Below are 25,646 nucleotides of genomic sequence, written 5' to 3' on the forward strand. Positions count from 1 at the left end.
AGGAGAAGAAGAAGGTGGGTAGTTTGAATTTTTTTTGAGATCTTGGAAAATTGTTGAATTCTTTTGTGAGAACTATATATTCTACGATTAATCTACTTCTTGAACATTTTTTGGTCAGTAAGGAGCAGCAATGGAAAAAAAAAAAAATAGTAATAATAAAAGTGTGCTAAGGCATATAACTATTTAATTTAACAAATTAATCATAGACCAATGTTGCGAGTTCATTTTTAAACAGGAATAAATTTGTTTATTTAAATATATTTAATTATTTCCTCATCTTTCCATCCTAATTTTTAAAACATCCAAACAAGAGGAAGGATTAATTATTTCTCTCCTCCTTCTTAATTTTATAAACATTTAAACAGAGTGGAGGATAACCATTCTCCTCTACTCTCCTCTCCATTACTCTCCTCCCCTCTACTTTCCTCTCTTTCTAAACTTCCAAACATAGCATTAGCCTGTTAGAGTGAATGCCCCGGGGATTACCCAGCAATGGGTTCTAGTAAATATAAATAAATTTGTTTATGTATGTACTTATATGTGCTCGTATATCTAATTGGACTTAGGGACTAGCTTCTAGATATGCATAATTTGGGATTATTTAGATGGGTTAGTTAAGCATGCTACGTCTATTATATTTATTAATATGTAATTGTAAAAAGTTATTGGTTGAAGTTGGAAGGGAAGTTTATTGTTAACTCTCTGTTTCATGGCTGTATAATTGATTTTTTTTTTCCTTTTGGGCTGTCCATTTTTCATTTGGGATTTGTTTTATGTGAGTTGAGTTTCCTAATTATTGCTCAATTTATTGTATGTTTTAGTTATAGAGTTACTCTTTTATTTTTTTTAAGGGGTTGATGCAGCTATTGAAGATTAATTGCTACTACTTCAAAATTCTTCTAAGGATCTACATGTGAAATTCAATTAAAGTAAAAATCATTTGTTTTTGAAGGTTTAGTTATATGCGTGCTTAGGTTTAAGCGGTTTTTAATATGGGTTTTTATTTAACAAGTTATTGGTCAATTTTGTATTCAAAGGGAAAGGGAAAATTGTAATGCATACTTTGCTTGAACTTAGTCATTCATTGGCCACATTAAACTCCCAAGATGACTCAATTTGTCTTCATACCGAAGGAAGTGTACGCTCAAGTTCTAGCTCAGCAAAAGCAAGTGCTTCTTCCTTTGCTTTTACTCTAGCCCAATCAAGTAGTGCACCCTATTGTGTATGTTGATGGCCAATGTAAGATTTAGTCACTTTATTATAAATGGTTCCACTACAGATACAAGTTTGACCATTCCTTACTAGCAGTGTGCTGCATCGGACCATGGAATTAATGAAAAGTGGGCAAGGGTTGGTTAGAGTGTTCTTTGTAAGAGAGACAATCATTGGTGCTTAGGTATAGTGAGAAATGAGCAAAAATTCCCGCACTTTGATAAGTGTGTGTAAAGAAGTTAGTCCAAGACAATAGAATTTATATAAACACTTCATTGGGTCTTTAACAGGGAAGCTAATGTAAATAGTAGCTAAAATTAGTAGGAAAAACCTTTTAGGTTCGAGAACATGTGGCTAAAGGATGAGGGATTTTTGGAAAGGGTGTGTTCTTGGTGGGAGTCCTATCGTTTCCAAGGTTCTCCTAGTTTTATTTTGGCTAACAAATTGAAGATGTTGAAATTGGATTTGAAGAGATGGAATGTGGACGAGTTTGGTAATATAGGTCTCAGGGTGCAGAATTTGTGGAAGGATCTCAAGGTGTTGGAAGTTATCGAGGAAGATCGTGTTCTTTCAGCGGAGGAAAGTTTGGAAAAGGATCAAATTTGGGGAGAGTTAGAAAAATCAACTTTGTTGGAAGAAATTTGCTGGAGGCAGAAGTCTAGGGCTCTTTTCCTTAAAGAGGGAGATAGGAATACAAAATTTTTTCACCGTATTGCTAATTCTCATAGAAGAAGCAATACCATCGATAGGCTTATGGTGGATGGTGAGTTATCCACAGATCAGGGGATCATAGAGGGGTGCATTTCTCATTTTTATAGACAGTTATACTCGGAGAATGAGGTTCTTAGACCTCTTTTGGATGAGATTGCTTTTTCTAGCATATCTGAGGAAGATGCCAATTGGCTGGACAGACCCTTTGATGAGGATGAAGTTTTTAGAGTGGTCATGGATTTCAATGGTGATAAAGTGCTAGGTCTGGATGGTTTTTCAATGGCTTTTTTCCAATGTTGTTGGAGCTTGTTGAAAAATGATATTATGAATGTGTTTCATAATTACAATGATCCACAGCATCATTTTTCTCAATATCATTTTTCTTGCTTTTCTCTTCCTGTTTTGATTGATCATTGTAATTTGGTTTCTTGATGTTTTTGCCGGTCTAGTACATTTCCTATGTACGGGGCTGTGTTCTTCTTTAATATATATCTTTTGTCACTTATCAAAAAAAAAAAAAAAAAAAGTAGGAAAATAAACGTAGTGTGCCTTCAAGAGATCAAGTGAGTAGGCGAGAAATGTATAGAGATTAAAAGTACATGATATAAATTATGGTATACAGGAAAAGATGAAAATATGAATGGGTATGGATAATCCTAGATAAGTGTCTTAAAGAAAAAGCTCTTGAGGTTGGAAGGATAGGGGATTAAATTTTGTTAATAAAATTTGTTTTAGGAGAAGAGACTATTGACATAGTGCATGCACTCCTCAAATAGGGGTGGGAGAATGCATTAGGCAGAAATTATGGGAGGATAATTCTGGGAGGATTTGTATGAATTGATTTAAGGTGTACTAAATTGGTAAAAGATTTTTATTCAATGAGATTTGAATGGTCATGCTGGAAAAGATAGTGGAAGTTTTGAAAGAGTTCATGCCTTCACGGAGGGCAAGGTTATGTAGTAAGAAATGAATCAAGGGATGTTATTTTAGACTTTGCCACAATCTATGATTCAATATTAACGGACACTTCGTTCAATATATGATTTATATTAACGATTACTTGGTTCAAGAGGAGGGATTCACAATTACACTTAATTACCTTCAAAAGTGGGACAAATATCAGCAATATAAATTTCATCATTGAAATGTTGATAGTGGATGTTGTAAAGATTGTAAGGTGATAGCAGGGGAGAGCGTAACCACTCATTATAGGTTGGTGGCATTAGATTTTTTAATAAGAAAGTGAAAAAGGAAAAAAGAAAAAAAGAAAAAAGAAAAATGAAAAAAGAGATGATATATTAGAGATAGAAACCCAAGAATTAGGAGAGGGTTTTTTTTTTTGATAAATAACGTAAGAATATTATTAATAATAGAAAGATTGCCAAACCGAGTACATTGGGGATGTACTATGGGGGCACAAATCAGGAAACAAAAGAACAACGATAAAAAAAAAAAAATAGAAAAAGAAGAACAAGAAAAGTGAGAAAAGACCATACTCCACTCAAAGAGAGTGTTTAAGAAAAAAGACTTAATCTCCAACAAAGAACGTTTACAATCTTCAAAGCTTCTAGCATTCCTTTCACACCAAATGCACCAAATCAAGCAATGAGGCACTAATCACCAAAACGTCAATGTGACGATGTCGTGCAAACTTTCCTTGCCAAGCCTCAAACAACTCAAGAACAGTATTAAGCATAACTCATTGAATACCAAACAAGCAGAAAACCAAAGACCACAACTCCCAAGCTATGGAGCAATGAAGTAGAAGATGATCCACGGACTCCCAACACCTCTGACACATATAGCACCAGTCAAGCACTATCACTCGTCTTTTACGAAGGTTGTCTGTTGTTAAGATCTTACCTAAAGAAGAAGACCAAGAAAAGAAAGCCACCCTTGGAGGAACCTTTGATTGCCATATCATTCTCCATGTAAAGGAAACAAGAGTAGGAGCGTAGAAGGATCTATAATAACCTCTAACTTCAAAACCTCTCTTCCTTGCAAGCTTCCAACAAACCTTATCTAGGCCAAACCCCTAGACTGTTGAAGAATAGACCAACCCCATAAACCGGTCAAAGGCTTCTTCTTCTCAATCTTGTGATGGACGACGAAATTGCACATCCAGTGAAACCTCCCTGCAGACCACCCCATAACTTCAGCCATTGAGGATTCCTTAGACCTAGGTGAGGGGGTTTGAAAGGAGACAAACAAATTGATTTTAAAGATAAAATGATTAAAGAAGGTAAGTGAGGTCTATATGAAGCTGTTCATAAGATGTGGAATAAAATGAGTAGTTATATTACTAAAAGAGTGATTAAGAGGTATTTGGAGAATCTAAAGGATTTGTGCAATGAACTAAAGAGATTTGGTGGAGGAAAGAGCAACTTCAGGCAGCAGTTATTTCAAGTCAAAAAAGGATAAGAGCAAGGAGAATGAAGTGGAAAAGTATACAGAAGTATTTTATGATCGTTGGATACCTATTAAGTTAAAGGATAAATGTTATAAGATTGCAATAACACGAATTATACTCTATGGTATTGAATGTAAGGCTATTAAAAAGAAATATTCATAAAATGAGTGCAGGCTCACTACAATTTGAGGCCTAAGGCATGATAATTTGAAATAAAATGTTTCTTACATCAAATAACTAAGCAACATATATATATATATATATATAACTTTCTATATTAAGATTTTTATTATTATTTTATTTATAGTCTATTTTTTCAGTTTTTAAGATGCGAAATTAATAATGAAGTTTTTGTATTCAAATTTTGCTAACATCTCCTTTTATATTGAAAACATGATTAATCCATTTAGTTTTTCTTGTGACATGGATTTTATTAAATTAGTCCTGAAAATAAATACAAACTGTCAATATTGAATAGAATATTTTTAGAACTAAATTAATAAATACAAACTGTTAATAAATATTGATCATGTGCAGCGGAGATCAATTAATCCATCAATGAGGAATATGAGTTGGTTCGAGTTGAGTGAATGAAAAAAGGTATAGGAAAATCTAAAATAACATTAATGGAAGTAGTAAAAAATGACATATCAATCAAGGAGACAAAGAGTATGATTAGAATGACAGAAAATAATATATGTAGCTGACTCTGATTAGCCTGTTGAGGATCCCTAGCAGATTTCTAAGTTTTGGGACTAAGGCTTGGTTGTTGTTTCTATTTCAACATCAAGACTAATGCATGTATGAGGAACAAGAAGTCTAATATCAGACCTATTGCTTATTGAATGACTTAAGTTATTACAAACTCACCACTGCCCAAGCATACACTCATATAAAAGACTGAATTTTTAGAATTTTTGATAAGACAAATTGTCAGAGATTATTTCTTATAGTAAGGGTGAATGAAATAATCTTGATAGTGGCTTATTCATCTCTTGATAAGACAAATCTTCAGAGATTATTTCTTATAGTGAGGGTATATTGATAGTGGCTTGTTCATCTCTTTGCAATGAATTGCACTCATTGTGGTAGGTTTGGGAGTGGGCTTCTTCTCTTCCTCACCTCGTTTCCCACTGCCTTAATTACTTTACACTTTCCAGTTTTACTTGATACACATTTTGCTATCATCTTGTTTTTCATCATGGCTACAATCGTCCATGGCATTGCATATATGGGGATAAAACTACTACCTCAAGACACTAGAACCTTCCCAGATTTTTAAAGATAAAATGATTAAAGAAGGTAAGTGAGGTCTATATGAAGCTGTTCATAAGATGTGGAATAAAATGAGTAGTTATATTACTAAAAGAGTGATTAAGAGGTATTTGGAGAATCTAAAGGATTTGTGCAATGAACTAAAGAGATTTGGTGGAGGAAAGAGCAACTTCAGGCAGCAGTTATTTCAAGTCAAAAAAGGATAAGAGCAAGGAGAATGAAGTGGAAAAGTATACAGAAGTATTTTATGATCGTTGGATACCTATTAAGTTAAAGGATAAATGTTATAAGATTGCAATAACACGAATTATACTCTATGGTATTGAATGTAAGGCTATTAAAAAGAAATATTCATAAAATGAGTGCAGGCTCACTACAATTTGAGGCCTAAGGCATGATAATTTGAAATAAAATGTTTCTTACATCAAATAACTAAGCAACATATATATATATATATATATAACTTTCTATATTAAGATTTTTATTATTATTTTATTTATAGTCTATTTTTTCAGTTTTTAAGATGCGAAATTAATAATGAAGTTTTTGTATTCAAATTTTGCTAACATCTCCTTTTATATTGAAAACATGATTAATCCATTTAGTTTTTCTTGTGACATGGATTTTATTAAATTAGTCCTGAAAATAAATACAAACTGTCAATATTGAATAGAATATTTTTAGAACTAAATTAATAAATACAAACTGTTAATAAATATTGATCATGTGCAGCGGAGATCAATTAATCCATCAATGAGGAATATGAGTTGGTTCGAGTTGAGTGAATGAAAAAAGGTATAGGAAAATCTAAAATAACATTAATGGAAGTAGTAAAAAATGACATATCAATCAAGGAGACAAAGAGTATGATTAGAATGACAGAAAATAATATATGTAGCTGACTCTGATTAGCCTGTTGAGGATCCCTAGCAGATTTCTAAGTTTTGGGACTAAGGCTTGGTTGTTGTTTCTATTTCAACATCAAGACTAATGCATGTATGAGGAACAAGAAGTCTAATATCAGACCTATTGCTTATTGAATGACTTAAGTTATTACAAACTCACCACTGCCCAAGCATACACTCATATAAAAGACTGAATTTTTAGAATTTTTGATAAGACAAATTGTCAGAGATTATTTCTTATAGTAAGGGTGAATGAAATAATCTTGATAGTGGCTTATTCATCTCTTGATAAGACAAATATTCAGAGATTATTTCTTATAGTGAGGGTATATTGATAGTGGCTTGTTCATCTCTTTGCAATGAATTGCACTCATTGTGGTAGGTTTGGGAGTGGGCTTCTCTTCCTCACCTCGTTTCCCACTGTCTTAATTACTTTACACTTTCCAGTTTTACTTGATACACATTTTGCTATCATCTTGTTTTTCATCATGGCTACAATCGTCCATGGCATTGCATATATGGGGATAAAACTACTACCTCAAGACACTAGAACCTTCCCAGATTGAGGTTCATTTGTCTGGTTTATGGAATTATTGCTATAGAGCTACTTTTTGCAATAATCATTTCTCCCTTTTGGCTATTCATAGTTAATTTATGTCCAATCCTGATCCCAGGGGCACCATGTCATTCGTACCAACAAATTTATCATTGTCTGTACTACACAGCTAATTTGGTACTCAATGCAGTATGTATCTTGCTTAAAAAGATTTGTCAATTAGTTGATCAGATATATGACCAGGTCCAAAAGAAATTCCAGTAAAGCAGCTTCTCAAGCATTTTATTCAAGGGAACCGGAAGACAATGGTATGCAAATGGAAGAAATTGTTTAAGTGACCTGTTATTGTTAATTAGACAAATTGTAAGCACAATTTTCACTTTGCAATTTTCTGTCTGTGGAAGTCTGAATTTAATTACATTTCATTCAAAGTGAGGTTATTTATACTATATTCAGCATATGTTTTTATACTTTATGGAAGATCTCACATCCAACTGCTTAGATAATAAAATTTGCAATGCAATTTTGCAAATTTTCAACAACTCGACTTTAAGGTTGAAAGGTTTTATGGAAAGTGAGATTTCCATTTCATTTTATTTGTGACAATGCCAAAATTCAGTAGCGAGGGAAACAAAACCAAACAGAAGCCAGAAAATTAGGACACCACATCTGACCTAACCATGCAGCCATATGAAAATACTACAAATTGACAAATCAGTTATGGAAGTTTAGACATGCATATACATTCATGGTGCTACTTTAGCCAGACTAATCGCGTCTCCCAAGATCTAGGAATGGCTTCTAACTGATGTCTGCACACCTTGTGGTTCCTTGATAGGATAATGATGCTTGTGATTCTAATTTAAAAAAAAAAGGGATGTTTTTGATTCCTTTCCTTGGTAGTAGAGTCAGCTGGTGTAAGAGTCAAACTATCTAGCATTATTAGCTTTATTTTTTGCTAACACCAGCACTGCATTGTGACTATATCCTCACCACATTTATTGCGATTCTCTAGTATTTCTGATAAAAGAATGTTTGAAATCCATATGGACCAAAGGCCTTTAAAACTGTCATTTAAGAGGGCATACGGTACTTCTGTAATTGATTAGTATCTAGGCACTACATGTCTATTGCATGAAGTGGAGTCAAAATATGTTCCACAGAGAATTGAGATAGATTCCTCTAAAATGATCCACAATTCCTTGTTCCTTACTGTACTGAGTCGGTCCATTGATCATCTGCCATTTGAGCCTTAAGATTTAAATATTCAGTCTTCCTTTGTTCACCAACATATGAAAATACTTCGTATTTCTCTCTCAACAACCACCAGTCTGATCTACCCTTTTGAGTTCACATAATTTGCTCCCTTTCTAATAGTTCAGAGATTTCCAAATGGAATGGTGCAGAATTCTTCTTTTTGCAGATCTTTCTTTTTGGATGAATAAGATATTTATCCAATACAGGAAACTCCAAAGTAAAAGAATTACATCAATACATTGACCCCCTAAGTGATACAGCCTCTTCTAATTTTTGCATGCTCTGTATCACTGCAACAGTAAGATTGTGTCCCCAAAAATTCCTTTGTTGGCCACTGATACTGTCCTTCCTTCCCAAAATTTCTTGAGAAACATGTCTAATAGGAATTTGAATTTTTTATTAAATTTGAAGAAAATCCTGGACAAAGTGCTTATTACTAGTTAAGAAAGGACATTATTATTCAGTTTTGAAATAACAAACCTTACTACAACCACACCATATTTAAAGGGAGGTGCAAATTAACCCAAATAATTTGTCATATGTGAACTGCCATACCTCTTTATCTTGTTACAAGTTTGGGCTTTGAGCATAAATACAGGTAATTTTCTAAAATCGTACAAGGAAGCAAATGAAGAGCAAGCATGGAAAGCTCTTAACTTCTGGCAATTATCAAGCAAGTTGACATCTTACAAGAATTCTGTCATTACATACTTCATCCTGCAATGAAAACAGAACGCCTAACATGTATCAGCACCATATACCTCAGTAGAGCAGAATCATATTAGTCATCAACGTGGTTAATTAATTTTCAAAGCAAGTCTCATGAGCTTCCTGTGAAGATGTTGCGGGGTGGAAGTTTGATTTTGAAAATGTGCATAAAGAGATGTTCAAAAAGCATAGATTTAATTTTTCATGGTGCAACTAAATCCAAATGATAGGGTAAGTGCATATCGTTATATTTAGAACAAGTAATTAATGACAAAGGACAAGGGAACATTACGTACAACCCTATGTGTACAAGAACGGTAATTAGGAACAGAGCAACTTTTATGTTGTCCAACAAAGAACAACTTTTCATGTTGTCTTCCAAATGCGTGAAATATTCTTCTTCTTTTTTGGACTGAAATGAATGTCAGATGAAGAAAGCAGCGGGGAAAGTAACGTTTTTATCAGGAGAGTTCTTTTTCTTTAACCATCTTCTTCAAAAACGAATTGTGTATCTAAGGAATTCCAGATGTGTCCCACATCATTGCCATTTACTAATTGATAAACTGCTTAATCATTGCAAAGGTCGCAGTCCAGCAGATAATGAAATTTAGTGAAAATCAGTGCCTATGATAGGACCCCGTTTGTTCTGATGATTATTGCTATTGTTGAAATCGAACCAAGAATGGTGTTCTTGATCTTTTGGTAGCTTTTAGCATTTATTTTAGAGAAGATTGTTGTAGGTTGCATTTAGCATTGGCTTAAAAAACTCAACTTATTTTACTATTTAACTTATTTTTGCTATTATTTATGGGTTCTATTGTACTTTTTGGCATTATTTATGAGTCTCATTATATTATTTCAACTAACTTTTATCTCTATCTACAGTACTTTTTAACAAAAAAATTTCAGTTTTACCTAAATAAATTATTCCAAACGTACGGATAAACTTCTTATTTTATATTCTATATGATGGGTACACGTGACACCCTTGAATTTTAGCACACACATTTGTCAAAGCTCATTTATGAGCTTGTTCCAAAAGTCTTCAAAGTTAGCTTTCTTATTTGTTGATAAATGACCAAAGCTTTTGAGAGGTCTGATTTCTCTTGATGAGAAGTGATGCAAGGCGTGTCGGACACGCTAAGGAAAATAAAAAATAAGCCAAAAGAAAAGATAGGCCATTCGAGCAGAGATAGGAATGACAACGGGCGAGTTTGGAGCAGGTTTTTTTATACCCAAATCTGACCCGTGGGTTTGTACCAATTACCCAAATCCGGCTTGTTTAATAAAAGAGTTTTTTTTTTTTTGGTTGCATCCAAACCCGCCTCGCAGGCCATAGCCCCAAATCAGAAATACAGAAATCAATACAAACCCAAAATCACAAATCACATAATATACATGTCACAAACCCAAAAATAAATAAAAATAATTATAGCATTTTCTTTCCATCCAAATGGATGCCAAGATCTAACAAACCAATATCTACAAAAAAATCCAACAAATCCCAAAAATTGCAAACCTAGAAATAAAATTAGCAAATCTGAAAATCCCACCAACAAAACACAAAAAAAAAAAAAAAAACCCCAACAAATTTGGTTTGTCGGCGGGCGAGGATTTGGGATGATCTGTCAGTGAAGAAATTTTTTTTTTTCCTTGGATTTTGTTTTCTGGGCTTGGTTGTGGCTATGGTGGTTTGGGTGACTTGTGTGGTGGAATGATAACATGTTGGCAGGGGAATAGAAATCAATCAAAACACAATGAGAGTGAGAGTGAGGGTGAGGGTGAGAGGCGAGTTGGCCAAGTTGGCCTTGACAATGAGCTGGAGGGAGGGCTTGAAGGGGGTGGCTGGTGATGGACTGTGTTAGGCATCTACTGGTACAAGTGTATCTATCTGTGCAGGGGTATGCGTGTATTTGTGCAGGGGTATGCGTGTATTGGTGCAAAGGTATGCATGTGAGTGTTCAAGTGTGTGCATAGAGTGTTATGGTGAGGTAGTGTATAACAGAAGTTAGTTAGTGTCAGTTAGATGGAGTTAGTTAGTTAGTTAGAGGCATTTACATTTACTGGATGTATAAGATGATTGTGGATGGCTATGGTTCATTCATTAAGAAATAACACTTTGGTTGACTCTCTCTCTCTCTCTCTCTCTCTCTCTCTCTCTCTCTCTTGGTATTTCTTCCAATTCTCTATCAATGGAGGCCTAGGTCCCCTCGAAGTGACCTACTCAAAATCTCCATTACTTCATGTACCTTAACATTGGTATCAAAGTCAATTGATCCCAATTCACCACCATGGATGAAACACATTCTAATTCCCAAAATTCTGAGAAGATTGCAACTATGTCTAAGGTCCTCGACTGCCATGAATAAACATTACAAGAAATTTAGAAACAATTATAAACCCTCAACTCGTTTATACAAAGAATAGCAAAAAATGAGGAGAAGGGTCTCCATTCCCCCATTGATGGAACTCACTAATGAAGACTCTAAATTGTTGGCATTTCCAATTTGAAGAGCTCGCGACCCATTAGAATAACAAAATTTCAAATAGGCACCAACAATTCCCATGAAAAAATTTCAAAAGCCTTATATCAAGCTACATTCAATCAAAAATAGAAATTGAAAAAAAAAATGAAAATACCCATGATAACTCCCTAAATGAACATATTTACAGATACTTGACTATATGGTGCATGATGTTTCAAAATGTAGTTTTGTAATAGGCAACTAGATAACCACATTAAAGTAGTTTCACACATTAGATTCCGCAACTACTCAGAAATAGTAACCTTAAATCCTTAATCTCTTCATCTGTTATTACCCTGAAATTACTATTATCCATCACCTATATAGGAGGGAGAAGTTGGAAATTTTGAATAGAAAGAAAACCAAATGAACTCTAAACAAATTTTTTTGAAAGGTAAAAATAATTTTATTGAAATGAAACTACCTTGTGAAAATAGTCATGAAGTAGCCTAAAGAATTCCAAATGGAAAATTGTCTACACATGGATTGAATCTACGAAAGAATGAATAGACTTATAAACTCTAAAAATTAAAACTCCAAACAATAAACTATTTTAATTTTTTATGATGTTTAGAATTGTTCATTAATGGAACACATAAAAAGGGAATATTATTCTTATTCAAATTATAAACAATAGTAGTTTAAAATAAAAACCCCAACAAATTTGGTTTGTCGGCGGGCGAGGATTTAGGATGATTTGTCAGTGAAGAAAAAAATTTTTTCCTTGGATTTTGTTTTCTGGGCTTGGTTGTGGCTATGGTGGTTTGGGTGACTTGTGTGGTGGAATGATAACATGTTGGCAGGGGAATAGAAATCAATCAAAACACAATGAGAGTGAGAGTGAGGGTGAGGGTGAGAGGCGAGTTGGCCAAGTTGGCCTTGACAATGAGCTGGAGGGAGGGCTTGAAGGGGGTGGCTGGTGATGGACTGTGTTAGGCATCTACTGGTACAAGTGTATCTATCTGTGCAGGGGTATGCGTGTATTGGTGCAAAGGTATGCATGTGAGTGTTCAAGTGTGTGCATAGAGTGTTATGGTGAGGTAGTGTATAACAGAAGTTAGTTAGTGTCAGTTAGATGGAGTTGGTTAGTTAGTTAGAGGCAGTTACATTTATTGGATGTATAAGATGATTGTGGATGGCTATGGTTCATTCATTAAGAAATAACACTTTGGTTGACTCTCTCTCTCTCTCTCTCTCTCTCTCTCTTGGTATTTCTTCCAATTCTCTATCAATGGAGGCCTAGGTCCCCTCGAAGTGACCTACTCAAAATCTCCATTACTTCATGTACCTTAACATTGGTATCAAAGTCAATTGATCCCAATTCACCACCATGGCTGAAACACGTTCTAATTCCCAAAATTCTGAGAAGATTGCAACTATGTCTAAGGTCCTCGACTGCCATGAATAAACATTACAAGAAATTTAGAAACAATTACAAACCCTCAACTCGTTTATACAAAGAATAGCAAAAAATGAGGAGAAGCGTCTCCATTCCCCCATTGATGGAAGTCACTAATGAAGACTCTAAATTGTTGGCATTTCCAATTTGAAGAGCTCGCGACCCATTAGAATAACAAAATTTCTGATAGGCACCAACAATTCCCATGAAAAAATTTCAAAAGCCTTATATCAAGCTACATTCAATCAAAAATAGAAATTGAAAAAAAAAAATGAAAATACCCATGATAACTCCCTAAATGAACATATTTACAGATACTTGACTATATGGTGCATGATGTTTCAAAATGTAGTTTTGTAATAGGCAACTAGATAACCACATTAAAGTAGTTTCACACATTAGATTCCTCAACTACTCAGAAATAGTAACCTCAAATCCTTAATCTCTTCATCTGTTATTACCCTGAAATTACTATTATCCATCACCTATATAGGAGGGAGAAGTTGGAAAGTTTGAATAGAAAGAAAACCAAATGAACTCTAAACAAATTTTTTTGAAAGGTAAAAATAATTTTATTGAAATGAAACTACCTTGTGAAAATAGTCATGAAGTAGCCTAAAGAATTCCAAATGGAAAATTGTCTACACATGGATCGAATCTATGAAAGAATGAATAGACTTATAAACTCTAAAAATTAAAACTCCAAACAATAAACTATTTTAATTTTTTATGATGTTTAGAATTGTTCATTAATGGAACACATAAAAAGGGAATATTATTCTTATTCAAATTATAAACAATAGTAGTTTAAAACAGAGTACAAATAAGAAGACAACTTAAGGGTTTTACAAGAAGTTGTAGCAACCATGATATACCAAAAATAAGTATGACACAAAATTCTATTAAAAAACAACAATTTTTTTTCAGGAGTTAGGTTTTGTTGCTCCAATTTCTAGGCCCCATGGATTGGATCAAATAAGGTGTATAATTGCTACAACATAATTAATCCGATCAAGGGTTTTGTAAATGGAAATTTCAATCAACAAAACCTTAGAAAAATGACAATAGCATCATATCCTCAAACTTTTGAAGAAATATATATATATATATATAACATTTTATTCCCTTTCCTTTCCCTAATCTAGATTAGGAATTGTGCAAAATTAAAACAAAATCAAACAATTCAACAATTCGTTCAAGATCAAGCAATTGTTACCATTATTAATAAAGTATTGTGATAGGAACCCCAAATTATGTCATATGCCTTGTAATCTCCTCATAGTTGTTATAATCCCTTTAGTTAGTTAGTTGAGATTATGATGAGTTAGTTAGGACTTGAGCACATGTAGCTCATTTAATACATGACTTAATTCATAGAACAATGTTGAATTAACTAGCCAATTATCTTGAGCCAATGTGGTTAGAGCTAGTTTCGTATAAATATATAATTGTAATGCAACATTAGATATCGTTGAAGAACAAACCAATTGCTTAGTGTATTAGTGCATCTCTATCTCTTAGTCTCTCTCTTTCTCTATGAATGGTGTGTAACGGCACAAGTTTTTATTTTTATTTATTTATTTATTTATTTTATTTTATTTTTAAAAAAGGGTAAGGTTTGATATTTTTGAGACACATGTGCCCCACTTACCAAATTAACCCCCACCACTCATCCACACTATCTTATCTCCTCTTTTGGCCGGCCGCACTCATTCTTTGCTCTCTCTTCTTTTTTTCATTTTCTCTCGAACACTCATCTCTATCACTACCTCACACTCTTCCACCGGTACCTCCATACCACCATCTCCACATCATTTTTAGGGCAAGACCACCGAAAAATCCTTAGGAACCTCTAAGCAGCTTCGTACCTTTTATTTGAGGTAAAAGTTTCTAATCTTTTTGGTGGGTTTTGTACTTTTGCTTGAGGTTATTTTTTATCTAAGCTTTGATAATGATATTCATGTGATTTATGAGCTTTGGAAGTGATATTTTTGTGTTTATATGTATGGGTTTTGTATTAGTGGAATTGTTTGATGAGTGGGTTTATAGTTTTTATAATAGTGGTTATCTAAGTGGTAAAAATTTGGGGATTTTGGCATTTTAATGTGAAATAAATGGTGAATATAATTTTCATTGATTATTTGGAGCTAGTTAAAGATTCAAATTGTTTGTCTTGGGGGACATTATGATTTTTGGTGTCATGGGTCTCTTGTTGATGTGGTGTAAAGCTTGTGGAAACTACTTATAAATTGTTGAGGTTTTGATGTTAGAGATAATACCTTGGATGATTTATGAGTATAAATTGGAGTCTATGCCTTGTAATTAAATTGTTGAGAAACTTTGGAAGTGGAATATATTATTTGTGAGGTTAAAAACTAGGTTTGCCTAATCAATTGCTTATTTGGCAATTCCTAATTTGTGGCTAGATACAATTTCAAGTTTTATGCTTATTGTGATAGGTTTGCTTGATATTGTTTAGGTTCTAGCTAATCTCCTTTGGAGTTTGGAGAATTAGACTTTTTACTAGTTGCAAGGTAAGTAGCTCTTTAATGGGATTTTTGAAAAATAACCATGTTGCATAAACGTTGTTTTTGGGTCAAACACATTTTGAAAAATTATATATGGATATATATTTTCTTAAAACTGTTGTGTTGTGACCTTATTATGTATTATTATATATGAAAAGTGTATCATATTTGGTATTGCATTTGGGGAAATGCATGAATTGTTGACATGGAAAATATAAGCATCTTTTATTTAATCTTTGATAAGAAATTCATTGATTTTATGGTATATTGAAAAATTTAAAGATGCTTATCTTGTCTTTTTATTTGGGAAATTGATAGAAAATCTTTTTGACAAGAATGAAGTTGAAAACCTTACAAACTTTGTGGAAGTTAGATTATTTAAGGTTTTTCTGAAACTACCTGGATATAAACTATGTGTTTCAAAGTATATGTAACATGTGAGCTTTATGTTGTTTTAACCTTATGCCATGTGTGATTTCCCGGCGATCACTCAATATGGTTTTCGTAGTCTTTGTGACAAGGGAATCAAATCCAGGTCAGTGCCTTTTCATTTTAGATGACGTGTACTTTCATGCTGCCATGGGGGGAAAAGGTTCTTTGATTGTGTGTGGGTGAGGCTGCTGCCCATGGGGCCAAAAGACCACATGCAAAAGATGTCCTATTTGACACGTTCTCCTTGTTGCCCATGGGGGGAGAAACAAAACTTTGAGGATATGGGTGAAGCTGCTGCCCATGGGGCCAAGAGACTGCATAACAGGGAGGACAATATTATGCCAGTTGTGAATAGGTGGATTTCTTGATTGGTCTATGTGGTAGTGTAGTGTATTTGTGATAAATTACCTTATGTTAGATTTTATGGCTTTGGAAGTATATTGGTAGTACTCACAGATTATAGTATATAGTTTCATGGTATTATTTTGAAAAACTTTGAGTTCATTATTTATTATTCTTGTCATATTATTATTGAAATGGGTCTAGCAATATTCAGTTAGAAATTTCCCAAATTAAAACATGCTTTGTCAACTGTTCATCATCATGAAACTTACATTTCCCCCACCCCCATTAATTATGCTACTTGTTGGCCTCTGTCTCATCTCATTATTTTACAAACTTTTTAGAGTAGGCAACAATTATTTTGAGACAGCTTTTTGGTGATGAAGGCTAAAATCATAACTATTGATGGATGCTAAACTTTTGTGATGAAGATTTTTAGATGATGTACATCATAGAGTAGACTTGACTCATTCTTTTGTATATTATAGTAGTTATGATTTTATTCCCACTAATGGGACAAGTTGATGATATATAATTATTTATTCAAACTTCCATTCTTTTGTGGCTAAAGGTCCTTGTAATTATTGCATAGAACTCTGTCTTACTTTTGGAGTATATTTAATGGAATTATTATGATAATTCTTGATATTGGTACTTGATGTGATTATTTGGATTGAATTGTCAAAAAGTAAAAATCTATAGGTACTTTTTAGATGTCTTTCTCATACTTTGGACCCTTTTAGAGTTCAGAGTGTGACAGTTATGGTATTAGAGCTTAGATTATGATTCTATAGACTTTGAAAATAGGAATTGATTTTGATCTAAGTTAGAGCATTATGGGTTTGATGAATTTTTTATTCAATTCATTTGTTTTAGCTTCCATCTGCTATTCTTTTTTCCTTATCTATCTTTTCTATGCTAACCTTCTATGTTGCCTTGTGATTTACTTGCTTTGTTTCTTGGGTATAGGTATAAGTACCTTGGTACACTATGCTTCCTAAAAAGAAAGCATGTAAAGTAAGGCATGTAGATGAGGTTGCAGCTCTAGAGCATGGCCATAGGCAATGCCAAGAGCGTGGGAGATCTGTCACTCCTAATGGTGTTGAGATTGATAAGGTGGCATACAGGATTTATGCTAGGATCGCTAGAGTGGTCTAGGGTGGTGAATGTAGGAAGGAGGGTTGCTCTTTTGGGGAGTTCCATAAGCAAAACCCTCCAACTTTTAGTGGTGAACCTGACCCTATGGTAGCAGGAAAATGGTTGCTTAAGATGGAAAAATTATTGAGAGCCCTTGAATGCACTGATACTCAAAAGGTGATGTATGCCACTTTTTCTCTTCAGGGTTCTACTGAGAGATGGTGGACAGGCACTAAGAGTTTGTTGAGGATAGAGTTGGGAGAGAACACTCCCATTACTTGGGAGAAGTTTAAGGAAGTTTTTAACGAGACATATTTCCCTGATGTAGTGAGGGACCGAAAGGCAAGAGAATTTTTTGATTTGGTTCAGGGGGCTATAACGGTGGAGGAGTATACTGCTAAGTTTGTTGAGCTCTCTTGCTTTGCTCCTTACTTGATTCTGGATGAGCCCAAGAAGGTGAAAAGTTTCAGAAAGGCCTTAATGGTAGGATTCGCCCCCTCATTATAGCCTTTGGAGTGGATACTTTTACCGAGGCTGTGAAGCGGGCAATGAGTCTTGAAGAAGACTTTAAGTACAATTCCAGTTCCAAGGAGAATGAAAAGAAGCAAGGGCCCTCTAATTTTCAACATGATAAGGGTCAAGGGCATAAGAAAGGGTTCTTTAAAAACTCTGGTAATAGAAGACAATTTTCTAGGCATAGCAAGAGTGCCTATCCTTAGTCTGGTGATAAGAAGCCTTGCTTTCATTGTAGTAAACTGCATGATGGACAAAATTGTGATGGGGTCAAGATTTTCTTTGCTTGTAAGCAACCCAGACACTTTGCTAGAGATTGCCTAAATTCTAAGGGCTCGGGTTCCTCTTCCTCATCTCAAGTTGCAAAGGGTAATGACAATGGGAAGAAGGTGCAAGGTAGAGTGTATGCCTTGACTACTCAGGATGTATAGGCCACGGATACAGTGGTGACAAGTATACTTCCTTTGTTCTCCGCACATGCTAAAGTTCTTTTTGATCTTGGTTCTACACATTCTTTTGTTTCTTGTGCATTTGCTAAGAATCATGACAAGAGCCCCAAACTACTTGATTTTGAGTTATCAATTTCTACCCCTGTTGGTGATACTTTAATGACTAATCTTGTACTTAAGTCTTGTATTATTTGTATTGAGGGTAGAGAGTTATTGGCTGATTTGGTGTTACTAGATATGCATGATTTTGATGTCATTTTAGGCATGGATTGGTTGGCTTCTTACAACGCTAGTGTGCATTGCTTTGAGAAAGAGGTGGTGTTTAGGCCTCTAGGTGAATTAGAATTTCTATTTAAGGCTTCATGTTTACCTTTTATGCCTTGTGTGATATCATGCATTCAAGCAAACTGCTTGCTTAGAAAGGGATGCCAAGGATTCCTTGCTAGTGTAGTTGATTTACAAAACAAAGAATTAGAGATAGAAGACATTCCCATTGTGTGGGAATTTCCAGTTGTTTTTCCTGATGATTTACCTTGGTTGCCCTCAGATTATGAGGTTGAGTTCTCTATTGACCTCTTTCCTGGTACCGCACCATATATAATGGCACCCATAGAGTTGAAACAATTTAACGAGCAATTGGAAGAATTGCTAGACAAGGGGTTTATTCACCCTAGTGCCTTGACTTGGGGAGCTCCAATTTTATTTGTTAAGAAAAATGATGGATCTATAAGGTTATGTATTGATTACCATGAGCTAAATAGAGTTACCACTTACCATTAAAAATAAATATCATTTGCCTCATAGTGATAACTTATTTGACCAGTTGCAAGGAGCACAAGTCTTTTCTAAGATTGATCTTTGTTTTGGTTACCACCAGTTGAAGATTAAAGGTGAGGAAATACCAAAGACGGCCTTTCGGACTAGATATGGTCATTATGAATTTTTGGTGATGCCATTTGGATTAAATAATGCCCCTACTACTTTTATGGATTTGAAGAATAGGGTACTTCATGAGTACTTGGATCAATTTGTCATTGTGTTCATTGATGATATTTTGATTTATTCTAAGAGTCAAGAAGAGTGAAGAACACTTAAGGATTGTTTTACCAATTCTAAGAGAAAGGAAGTTGTATGTTAAATTGAAGAGGTGTGAATTCTGGTTGAATCAAGTAGCATTCTTAGGTCATGTGATCTCTAAAAATAGAATTACGGTGGATCCTAATAATATAGAAGCAGTGGTTAATTGGGATAGGCCTACAAATTTAAGCGAGGTTAGAAGTTTCTTGGGCTTTGCTAGTTACTATAGAAGATTTGTAGAGGGGTTTTCCTGCATTGTAGTTCATTTGACCCAATTAACTTGGAAGAATGTTAAATTTGAATGGAAGGAAGAATGTGAGAAAATCTTCCAAGAGCTAAAGCGAAGATTGATCATAGCTCACGTGTTAACTATCCCTTCAGGTACGGGGGGTTTTGTTATTTATGGTGATGCTTCTCATAAGGGACTTGGTTGTGTGTTGATGAAAAATGGGAAGGTTGTGCCTTATGCCTCTCGTTAGTTGAAAAATTTTAAGAAAAATTACCCTACTCATGACTTGGAGTTGGTTGCAGTTATTTTTGCTTTGAAATTTTGGAGACATTATTTGTATGGGGAAAGATGCGAGATTTTCACTGATCATAAAAGTTTAAAGTATTTCTTTACCTAGAAGGAGGTAAATATGAGGCAACGGAGATGGTTGGAACTGGTTAAGGATTATAATTGCTCTATTAGCTATCATCCTAGTAAGGCTAATGTTGTAGTTGATGCTCTTAGTAGAAAGCCTTCAAGTTTTTCAGTCGCTTTGCTAACCACACAAAAGGAAATTATTCGTGATCTTGAAAGGATGGAAATTGAGGTTGTTATGGGCCATTCTGAGGCCTACCTAGCTAGTTTGAGTGTTCAACCAACTTTGGCTGAAAGAATTTAATTGTCACAGGTTAATGACCCACATCTAAAGAAAATCATGGAAGAGGTGCGTAGTGGAAGGAAATCTAAATTTTCTATCTTTGAGGATGGTGCTTTGAGATTTGGGAGTAGACTTTGTGTGCCAAATGATCCCATTGATTAAAAAGGAGATTCTAGAAGAGGCTCACTATTCCTCCTATACAATACATATAGGTAGTACAAAGATGTACCATGATCTTCATGAAAATTTTTGGTGGAATAATATGAAAAGAGAGATTGCTCACTTTGTAGAGCAATGCTTGACTTGTTAGCAAGTTAAGGTGTTGCACCAAGGACCCTCAGGTTTGTTGCAGCCACTTCTTATTCCCCAATGGAAGTGGGAGAAAATTACTATGGATTTTTTTCAGGATTGTCAAGATCTCCTAACGGTCATGATGCTATTTGGGTGACTATTGATAGAATGAAAAAATCAGCTCATTTTCTCCCTATTTGGATGAACTACTCTCTTGATCAATTAGCTTAGCTCTATGTTGATGAGATTGTGAGACTTCATGGAGTACCTGTTTCTATTGTTTCAGATAGAGATCCAAGGTTTACTTCTCATTTTTGGGGTGGTGTGCAAAAGGCATTGGGTACTAGATTGGATTTTAGTATAGGTTTCTATCCTCAGATAGATGGACTGTCTAAATGAACTATTCAAACTCTAGAAGATAAGTTGAGAGCATGTGTTTTTGATTTTAAGGGGAGTTGGGCTAGTCACTTACCTTTGGTGGAGTTTGCTTATAATAATAGTTACCATTCAAGTATTAAAGTAGCACCTTATGAGGCTTTGTATGGAAGGAAGTGTAGATGCCCAATTTGTTGGGATTTAGTTGGAGAACGAAAAATCTTAGGGCCAAAAATTATTCAGAGGACTTGTGAAATGGTAAATCAGATTTGTGATATACTATGTGCAGCCCAAAGTAGACAGAAGAGCTATTATGACATTAAAAGGAAGGCTTTGGAACTTGAAATTGGAGATAAATTTTTACTATGTGTTGCACCTATGAAAGGAGTAATGAGATTTGGTAAAAAGGGTAAGTTAAGCCCTAGGTTTGTAGGGCCTTTTGAGGTCTTGTAGAGAATAGGCAAAGTTGCATATAGAGTTGCCCTACCACCAGCAATGTCAGGAATTCATAATGTTTTCCATGAGTCTATGTTAAGGAAATAGATTCCTCACCCTTCACATGTATTGAGCTATAAGCCTCTTCAAATGAGAGATGATTTATCATATGAAGAAGTTCTAGTAGAGATTTTGGATCATAAGGAGCAAGTGCTATGCAATAGAACAATATCTTGGGTAAAGGTCCTTTGGAAGAATCATTGGGTGAAAGGAGCATCGTGGGAGTGTGAGGATGATATGTTGTCAAGATAGCCAAACCATTTTCAGTATCAAGATACGTAAAATTTTGAGGACGAAATATTTTTATAAGAGGGGAAGAATGTAACGGCCCAAGTTAAAAAAAAAAAAAAAAAAGGGTAAGGTATGATATTTTTGAGACACACGTGCCCCACCTACCAAACTAACCCCCACCACTCATCCACACTATCTTATTTCCTCTCTTGGCTGGCCACACTCATTCTTTGCTCCCTCATTTTTTTTTTTTTCATTTTCTCTCAAACACTCATCTCTATCACTCCCTCACACTTTCCCACCGGTAACTCCATACCACCATCTCCACATCATTTTTCCAGCAAGATCACTGGAAAATCCTTAGGAACCTCTAAGCACCTTCATACCTTTTATTCGAGGTAAAAGTGTCTAATCTTTTTAGTGGGTTTTATACTTTTGCTTGAGGTTATTTTTTCTCTAAACTTTGATAATGATACTCATGTGATTTATGAGTTTTGGAAGTGATATTTATGTGTTTATAAATTTTTGAAAAATAACCATGTTGCATAAATGTTGTTTTTGGGTCAAACACATTTTGCAAAATTATAAATGGATATATGTTTTCTTAAAACTGCTGTGTTCTGACCCTATTATATATTATTATATATGAAAAGTGTATCATATTTGGTATTGCATTTGAGGAAATGCATGAATTGTTGACATGGAAAATATGAGCATCTTTATTTAATATTTGATAAGGAATTCATTGAATTTATGGTATATTGAAAATTTTAAAAATGCTTATCTTGTCTCGTTATTTGGAAAATTGATAGAAAATCTTTTTGACAAGAATGAAGTTAAAAACCATATAAACTTTGTGGAAGTTAGATTATTTAAGGTTTTTCTAAAACTACCTAGATATAAACTGTGTTTCAAAATATATGTAACCTGTGAGCTTTATTTTGTTTTAACCCTATGCCATGTGTAATTTTCCAGTGATTATTCGATTTGGTTTTCGTAGTCTTTGTGACAACAGTATTAGATCCAAGTTAGTTCCCTTTCATTTTGGATGATGTGTTCTTCTCTCCTGCCCATGAGGGGAAAAGGTTTCTTGATTGTGTGTGGGTGAGTCTGCTGCCCATGGGGCCAAAAGACTACATGCAAAAGAGGTCCTATTTGACACATTGTCCTTACTGCCCATGGGGGGGAGAGACAAAAACTTGAGGGTATAGGCGAGGCTGCTGCCTATGGGGCCAAGAGATTGCATGCCAGAGAGGACAATATCATGCCAATTGTGAATGGGTGGATCCCCTGATCGGTGTATGTGGTAGTGTAGTGTATTTGAGATAAATTACCTCATGTTAGATTTTATGGGTTTGGAAGTATATTGGTAGTGCTCACATATTATAGTATATAGTTTCATGGTATTATTTTGAGAAACTTTGTGTTCATTATTTATTATTCTTGTCATATTATTATTGAAAAGGATCTTGCTATATTTAGTTAGAAATTTTTAAAATTAAAACATGCTTTGTAAACTGTTTATCATCATGAAACTTGCATTTCTCCCACCCCCATTAATTATGCTATTTACTAAACTCTGTCTCATCCCATTATTTTACAAACTTTTCAGAGTAGGCAACAATCATTTTGAGACAGCTTTTTGGTGGCTAGCAGTAGTTAGACTAACTACTGATAGAGGCTTAACTTTTGTGATGAAGATTTTTAGTTGATGTACATCATAGAGTAGACTTGACTCATTCTTTTGTATATTATAGTAGTTATGACTTTATTCCCACTGATGGAACAAGTTGATGATATGTAATTATTTATTCAGACCTCTATTTTTTCATGGCCAACGGTACTTGTAATTATTGCATAAAGCTCTGGCTTACTTTTCGAGTATATCTAATGTAATTATTATGATAATTATTGATGTTGGTACATGATATGATTATTTGGATTGAATTGTCAAAAAGGAAAAATATACAAATACTTTTGAGATGTTTTTCCCATGCTTTGGACCCTTTGGGGTTTGGGGTTGTGAGAGATCTCACCCAAGAGTGCCTCTAAAAAAAAAGGGATTTTTGGTATGCTTTTTAGAGTACCTCTCTTTTTGGGTAAGTGGTGTGGAGTTGCCACTTTTTTTTTTTATACAAAAAAATAAGAATAAAAATATAAACACGAAGTACATGACTGAATTGTTCTTTATATTGATTGAATAATAAAATACATAATTGAAAAATTGAAAATTACAGGGGTTTGGGTCCTAGTTACAAACTACCAAACAATTACATGGCTTTTTGTCCTAGTTACTTCTACCCAAAATAAAATAAAGACAAAGCTTAGATCTATCTATCCAAAGACCTAAATTTGGAGGCTAAGTTACGGAATAGGAAGGTATTAGGCACCAATTTCGCTTAAATAGAGTCTGGTCTTCTAGACTCTTGTGACCAATGTACAATTTATGCATGCTATGTATGACATGTTGTGTATACACATGAAAAACTAAACCACATAAGGTTATTTATGAATGCATCATCTTCTTTGTTAAAAATTCAGATCTATTTTTGATTAAAAAAAAAAAAGAAAGGATTTTAGTTTGTAAAAAAATTCCAAATCTGTTTTTGTATGTGTAAAAACATGGTTTTTGAAAAGAAAATTTAGATCTGTTTTTATTTAATAAAACAAAGTCTTTTGGTTTGTTAAAAATTTCAGATCTGTTTTTTGAGAAATAAAAAATGGTTTTAACTTTGAAAAAGATCAGATCTATTTTGTGATGATAAAAAAAAATGGTTTTTGGTAACTGGAAAAATCAGATTTGTTTTTTATATGTTCAAAAAAAAATATGGAAATGATTTTTTGAAGAGGATTTCATTCATGTCATAAATTTATGCTATATAAACAAAACAAAACAAACACAAACACAACACAAACACAACACAAACACAATCATGCATAATCTTTTTCTTTGTTTCAAAATTTGCATACGTTAAAAAAAGAATCAGATCTGTATCTAAGAAAGATACAAATCAGTTTTTAATTTAAGAAAAATTCAGATATGCATCTAATAAAGATGCAAATCCATTTTTTATTGAGAAAAAAATTCAAATCTACGTCTAAGAAAGATGTAGATCCATTTTTTTATTAAGAAGAATAATTGGTTGTATGCAAATTATTGAAATTAAGAAAGAGATTATAACAAACCAAGATCATTTAAACAATGGTTAACATTCATATTAAAAATAAAAGAAGACATGCATCATTAGAAACAAGAAGCATAAAAGAGAATAGAGTGATTGAAAACAACCTCTTGCATGAGCACTCCTTGTTCTTGAGAGGATGTTTTAAGGTTCAAAGAAATTTGTTCAGTTATCTTTGAAATCTAAAAACCCTAATTTTGGTAGCAAGTACCAGAAAGGATCAACAAATATAAGCACTTGGAGAGTCTAAAAACGTACGCCCCTTAGAGCACCCCAAAAAGAAGTCCCTGAATTATGAGATTCAGTTTCTATTTATAGAGGCCAGAAAATTCTAAAAAATAGCTCTGATGTGTAGAACACGAATCAGGACTCATCCTTTTGCGAAAAGATTGAAAAGGGTGTGCCTTATTGTTACCTGAAGGGCATTGGGCCAAAGCCCAAAAGAGGACAATTCAGCACTTTTAAAGTGCCGTTCGGCACTCCAAAAGTGCCGAATGGTACTTTGGACGCCAAACGCACTTTCGTGTTTGTGTGCATTTTGGACTTTCTTTCTAGGGTTTTTTGATCCGATCTTGGTACCTAGACATGTTTTAGGAACAATTATCTTGTAGATAAATCCCTTAAAATAAATATTGATAAAATTCAGATTACCACAATTTTAATGTTATCCAATCATCCATTTTATTCCTATGCATGCAATCCTATTTTAGACATTAATTATCAACCAATCACAAAATTATTTAATTAATTTTAATTGTTAAACCAATTAG

At 34.0% G+C, this 25,646-nt stretch overlaps 1 long non-coding RNA gene across 1 annotated transcript; it reads left to right on the forward strand.

The window, feature by feature from the left end:
• Positions 1 to 15,498: 15,498 nt before the first annotated feature.
• On the forward strand, positions 15,499 to 23,578 carry LOC136063825 (uncharacterized). The gene is made up of 2 exons (XR_010625461.1): positions 15,499 to 16,273; positions 23,307 to 23,578. It is a non-coding gene; the product is annotated as an uncharacterized LOC136063825 (long non-coding RNA).
• Positions 23,579 to 25,646: the final 2,068 nt, after the last annotated feature.

The sequence above is a fragment of the Quercus suber genome, unplaced genomic scaffold, assembly GCF_002906115.3.
Source record: "Quercus suber isolate HL8 unplaced genomic scaffold, Cork oak 2.0 scaffold_582, whole genome shotgun sequence".
NCBI classification, from domain to species: domain Eukaryota; kingdom Viridiplantae; phylum Streptophyta; class Magnoliopsida; order Fagales; family Fagaceae; genus Quercus; species Quercus suber.